Source organism: Pongo pygmaeus, chromosome 6 (genome assembly GCF_028885625.2).
Source record: "Pongo pygmaeus isolate AG05252 chromosome 6, NHGRI_mPonPyg2-v2.0_pri, whole genome shotgun sequence".
In the NCBI taxonomy this organism is placed as follows: domain Eukaryota; kingdom Metazoa; phylum Chordata; class Mammalia; order Primates; family Hominidae; genus Pongo; species Pongo pygmaeus.
In genome coordinates this window covers 78,552,272-78,558,271 of record NC_072379.2, presented here as the reverse complement: position 1 = coordinate 78,558,271, position 6,000 = coordinate 78,552,272, and the positions used below count along the sequence as shown (strand labels likewise).

The following is a 6,000-nucleotide window of genomic DNA, read 5'->3' as shown; positions in this document are numbered from 1 at the left end:
TGGCTCACACCTGTAATCCCAGCACTTTGGGAGGCTGAGGTGGGCAGATGACCTGAGGTCAGGAGTTTGAGACCCGCCTGACCAATATGGTGAAATAAATAAAAATTACTAAAAATAGAAAAAAATTAGCCGGGCCTTGTGACATGGGCCTGTAGTCTCAGCTACTCAGGGGGCTGAGACAGGAGAATTGCTTGAATCCGGGAGGCAGAGGTTGCAGTGAGCCGAGATCGCGCCACTGCACTCCAGCCTGGGCGACAGAACGAGACTCTGAAAAAAAAAAAAAAGAACTGAAGACTTGAATCAAGCCTGATATTAATATGATTGAGGGCAAAAGGGCAATAAAGTGAAGCAAATGTTCTTGGGTGCACTTGCTATTAAATCTTTTTAAAAATATATTTTATTTTTAATTAACAAATAATAATTGTATATATGTTTAGAGTAAAACACAACTTTATGATATAGTTGGCCCTCGATAGCCATGGGTTTTGCATCTGTAGATTCAACCAAAAGAGAACTGAAAATATTTGGAAAAAAATTAACAATACAACAATATAAAATAATACATATTTTTATTGTAACAATACAACAATAAAAAATACATTGTATTAGGTATTGTAAGTAGAGATGATTTGAAGTACACAGAAAATGTGCATGGGTTATACGCAAATACTATACCTTTTTATATAAGCGACCTGAGCTCCCATGGACTCTGTGGAGAGGTGGTCCTAGAACCAATTCCCTGTGGATACCAAAGGACAATTGTGTATGTATACATCATGCGTTGATTGAGTCAAACTAATTAATGTATCTATGTTATTAAATCTTGATGGGTGGGATAAATAGGAGACTTCGACAGACCTCAATTTCTGCCATAAGGGGTTCAAATGTCATTCTGTGAGATGGAGTTTTAAAATTCCAATCTATCAGCTTCTAGGATAAGGTTTCTCAAAGTGTATTCTTCTGACAACCTTCATCGGATCACCTGGATGCTTGCTAAAATGCATCTTTTTAAAGATCAAAGCCCAGACTAGTAAATCTTAATCTAAAGTAGGGCCTGATCATGTGTATTTTACTTAACCCTCCAGGTGGAAATTAAGCAAACTAAGGTTTGGGAATTTCTGTCTTAGGGTATCTTAGATAGTTTCTAGCTCTAGGTTTGCTTGGGGGTGGGAGAGAAGAGAGTAGGTAAGGTGGGAAAGGCTGTAGGTATGGATGTAAACATTTTACCCTAGATTCAACCAGAGAAGCTTTGAGTTTCTCTGTTTTACCTACCATGTTTTTGAGTGAGAATTCTCTTGAATAAATAATTTCTTGGAAAAAAATAATGAATACATAAAAAATAACCCTGTTCTAGACATGGGAAGATAAGAGGAGCTTTTGTGTGTGTGTGTGCCAGGGAGTAACAGGGCAAATATGTTGTGTAAGCAATAATCTATGGGTAGTATAAGGAACTGATCCACCCATCAAGTAAACATTTATTGGGCATCTACTGTGCAGTAGGCATCACACTAAGTGTTAGGGGTACAAAGATGGATAAGACCTCTGTACCATTATAGTCCTTACCACTATAGTGCTCATAGAAGTGAGATTAGTGAGAATTGGAAAACTAGTTAGGAATTGGAAAACTAGTTATAAGATGTCTGTCCACATATGAAATGATGAAGCCTTGTCCAGGGTGCAAGGAGGCGGATGCAAGAGATATTCTGAAGGAAGGCTTGATGAGACAATGTGCCTGACTGGTCTATGAGATGAACACAAAAATAACCAGATTAATTCTGAGGTGTAAAGGTACATAGAAAATTTGGGTGCCACAAATGAATTCATGGGAGCTGTGAAAAGGAAGAGTTGTGTCGGGGGTGGGGGGTGGAGTATAGTGTTGGGGGTATTGTCTAGTTTACCATTGAACATTTTGTATCATAGAATGGTGGGCATTTGAGTGAAGATTCCATCTGGCAGATAGAGATATTAGCTTGTAGTTTTAAACCAAAGGGGTGGGCTGGAGGGCAAATTGTCAGCCTGGGAGTGGTTAGTAGGAAAAACCAGCACAGGAGACAAGAGGAAACTGTCACAGGTGTAGAAAAGAGACCTGGAAAGAGTGTTTTTTATTAAATAGTTATTGGTAAGGTTAATTCAAAAGCCCAGGGCTCCAAGGCCTAGTGTTGTTTTTCTCTGGGGATGGCTAACTCCATTTCCCAGGTCCAGAGTTGGTGGTAGTTATGATAATGGTATGCACAGTGCTTTCTCTAACTCTTCTCCCTCCATCTCCTTTCCCTGTTTCATCTGGTCCTGAAGGTAGAGTGATAAGGTGAGGTCTGGTTGTAACAAACTGTTGGGTAAGATACTAATAAGTGGTGAAGCAACTGAACTGTGAGATAGGATTTGGGGTGTACCTGTGCAGAGTGAGCTAGAATTTGGGGACATTGGGGTCTTTTTGGTATCACCACATACTTGGCTGTGGACATGAGGGGGTTAATGAATCTGTCCTGAGTAACCCATTCAGCGCAAATTTTCCATTCAGTTTCTGATTCTGAGCAGAGTCTCTGAGGATGTTTGGGATGAAGGAGCTTGTGCCTTCTGGCCAAAATTTCCCACTTTAGTACTGTTCCTTTTGCTCATTTCACTTGGCAGATGTTTGCCTGAAAACTTCCTCCAACTATGCACTCTCTGAGAACTTCCTAGATGAGGACTTGCTGCTCCAGAGGCTCTGATATGCTCTCCTGCTGTGGGGTACACGAGGCTGTTTTCTGGACACTGAGCTTTCTGAGCATGATTGAACATTCAGCTCAGTCTAGTTCAAGGTAAGGCTGGGGGTGCAAAACTGAATGTTGCTGTCCAGTAGAGAAGAGACACATATAAACAGCATGGTGCAAATTAGTAAGAATACGTTTTAGTGCACAAGTCCCTGAGAAAAGTGGAGAGGATGAGAGGTGATCTTTGAGCAGAAGTTGTAGGAAGATGAGGAGTTTACCTAGAGATTGAATTGAGAGGCGTCAAAGCAAAGGAAAGAAGGTGCAGAGGCTCCAAGTTGAGACATACGGTTGTGTGTTAGAAGCTGTAAGGATAGGTAACTGATGAATGTGAAGCATGTAGTTGAGGAGGGGCCAGGCGGAAGGAAAAAAAATGGAGTGGATGGAGGCCAGCTCACAGGGGGTCTCCTGTGCTGAGCTAGGGAGCTGGACTTGATTCTGTAAGCAGTGGAGAGTTTATGAGGAGATTTAAACAAGTATCGGATGTGGGAACATTTTGGTTTTAGCTCCATCATTCAGGTAACAGTGAGGAGGATATATTCATGGAGATAGAAGCTGAAATGAGGGGAGATCAGTGAGAAGACTATTTCCACAGCCCAGATGACTAATGATATGAGCCTGGGTCATGAGCAGGAGCAGGAGCAGAGAAGAGAGGAGATAAGAGATAATTAGAAATAAAATTGAGATGTGTTGGTAATTTTATGTTTGATGTGGAGGACCAAAAAGAAGGCATAAGAACATCTGGTACTTAAGTTTTCCAGTATGTTAGTGGGATCAGTTAGTCAGCTTTGCCTGTGATAATGCTGCAAAACAACACCCAAATCTTAACAGTTAAAGAGTAAACATTTACTTCTCACTTTTGGATCTGCAGAACTGCAGGTCAGCTTGGTGGCTATGCTCCAGATCCAGGTCAGGCTCTGGTCTTCATGTGTTTTCTCATTTTAGGTCTCAGGCTGAAGGACACAGCTTCTACATGGTGTGTGCTGTTCTCTTGGTGGCTGAAGGAGCAAGTGGGAACATGCTATGCCTCTTAAAGGCTCTGATTATGATGGAAAAGAATAAGTAAGACAGGAGAGAAAGAAAGAGAGAGAAAGGAAGGAAGGAAGCAAGGAAGAAAGAAAGAAAAAGAAAAAAAAAAAGAAAAAAAGAAAAAAAGAAAAAAAGGAAAGGCTTTGCATATATGGGGATGTATACTTCTCCATTCCACCATGAGATCTTTTGGCAAAGGGCATGAGCTTAGTCCCATTACAAGTGGAGAACTCCACAGTGTGTGACACCAACTAACAGGATATATGCGTAATGTAATGACATAATTTGTTCTGTTTTAGGCATATTAATTTTAGGTACCTCTAGCACTTCTAAGTGGACATGATGGCAATTGAATATTCTGACCAAGAAAAAGATCAGAAATGGACTTTATGAACTTGGTGGTCACTAGATGTTAATATATAATAAAAACATGGAACTAGACAGGATTGTCTAGTAGGAGTGAAAAGAAAGTTATTGATGGAACCCTGAGGAGCACCAATGTTTAATGTAGGAAGATTAGTGCACAGATAATCTGAAAAGGAATGGTTAGTGGGTTATTTAAAATACTTGGAGAGAATAGTGGCACTGAAACTAAAATAGTGGAGACAGTTACTAGAGGGAGGGAGTATACATTAATGGTCCAGTGATTCTCAGATTTTCAGGTCAGCGTTTGTGGAGATGAGTGTGAATGAGATCTTCTCATCTAACCTGGGAAGTTTATTTTTAAAACTAAATTGTTGATTGATACTCATGGACTCACTGGGGATACAGTGGAATGATATAAATAAAACACAGGGTATGGTTCCTGGCATTTGCTTGGCACTTGGTAATTGGTAGCCATTACCTTATTGAAAGCTATGGAGCTTTGAGAAATTACCATCTACTTAATACAAAATTTCATGTTAGACTATTTTGCTTTGAACTTTATCAAAAGCATTTTATTATTGAAACTAAAAGAAGCAGAAAAAATGTAATATTATGTGATTTTTATAGCATGACCCCTGAAGTTAATTATGGTGAAATTGTAATATAGTTGTTTTCATTAATTTGATATTAAAAAGGGAGATTGAAAGGTTTGTTGCATCCCTGTGATATCTCCTATTTAAAAGGTGTCTAATCCAAAACACTGTTACCACTATGACACTGTGATATTTGGGATGAAGCAGTTCTTTGTTCCCTGCCTGTATAAGTGATCTTGTTTTAGAGTGATGTATTCATATTGCCAAATCAGGATAAAAGCTGGACAAACATGTGTGTTTCAAAATATCTAGGTACTTTAGATTATGGAGATGAACTATGCATTTACAGACTCATTTTCAGCTTCTGATAACCAAAGAGCTTGTAGCCTTTGTCCTTATAATTTCTTCCATCCCTACATGGTTGAGAGTCCCAGTGTTCTTTCTGGCTGAAAGCAGATACTGTATTTTGCTTTGTTAACAGAACATTGGTTATCAAGTTCTTTGTCTCTAATGATTCTGCTTTAGGGAACTGCCAATTAATAATCTCTGGAGGAATCATCATAAAGAATTTCTGTAATGAGATTATAATGCAAATATTGCTTAGTCACAATATTTTTTAAAATTTTAATTATGATTTTTGGGCGATGACCCCAATCTTTCCATCTTTTACATTCAACTGCCTTTTAAATGCTGGCTTTCTTTAATTTCTCTTATTATGTTCATCCTCTTTTTAAAGTTTTTGAGCATAACTAAAACTACCCTACCTTTGAGAACCCTCTGTCTTCACCTAGTAGAATAAATGAAATGTGGATACAAAGGCTGAGCATATAAATTACCTTTAAAAAAGAAAATGCCTTCTACATAAAGCTTTTTGATTCCCTTTAGTTTTTTTTTATTCTAGAGCTTGACGGCTATTTTTCCTCTCTTGTCCAGTGATCTTGTTATTAAAGCATTCTTGTAAAGGTAATTTAGCACATATGCCTCATAGTTACTAACCAAGTTCTACTATATTCAAATACCAAATATTCCAGGCTTGTAAAAATCACTTTGCAAATAATCCTTCCTTCCACTAGCAAAATATGTTGGGGGAGTGCAGAGGCCAGGGGCTTTTTTAGTAGTCCTGAGTGACATTTAAGAATTCTGCAAAAGGCCAGGCGCGTTGGCTCACGCCTGTAATCCCAGCACTTTGGGAGGCCGAGATGGGCAGATCACGAGGTCAGGAGATTGAGACCATCCTGGCTAACACGGTGAAACCTCGTCTCTAC

General features: G+C 39.1%; 1 protein-coding gene across 1 annotated transcript in view; it reads left to right on the top strand.

Moving 5' to 3' along the window:
• The first annotated feature begins 2,721 nt into the window (after positions 1 to 2,721).
• Positions 2,722 to 6,000, top strand: part of NXPH1 (neurexophilin 1) — a 336,096-nt gene continuing 332,817 nt past the window's right edge. The window contains exon 1 of the mRNA XM_063667529.1: positions 2,722 to 2,798. The gene's annotated coding sequence lies outside the window, so the exon portion shown is untranslated. The remainder of the gene's footprint in view (positions 2,799 to 6,000) is intronic.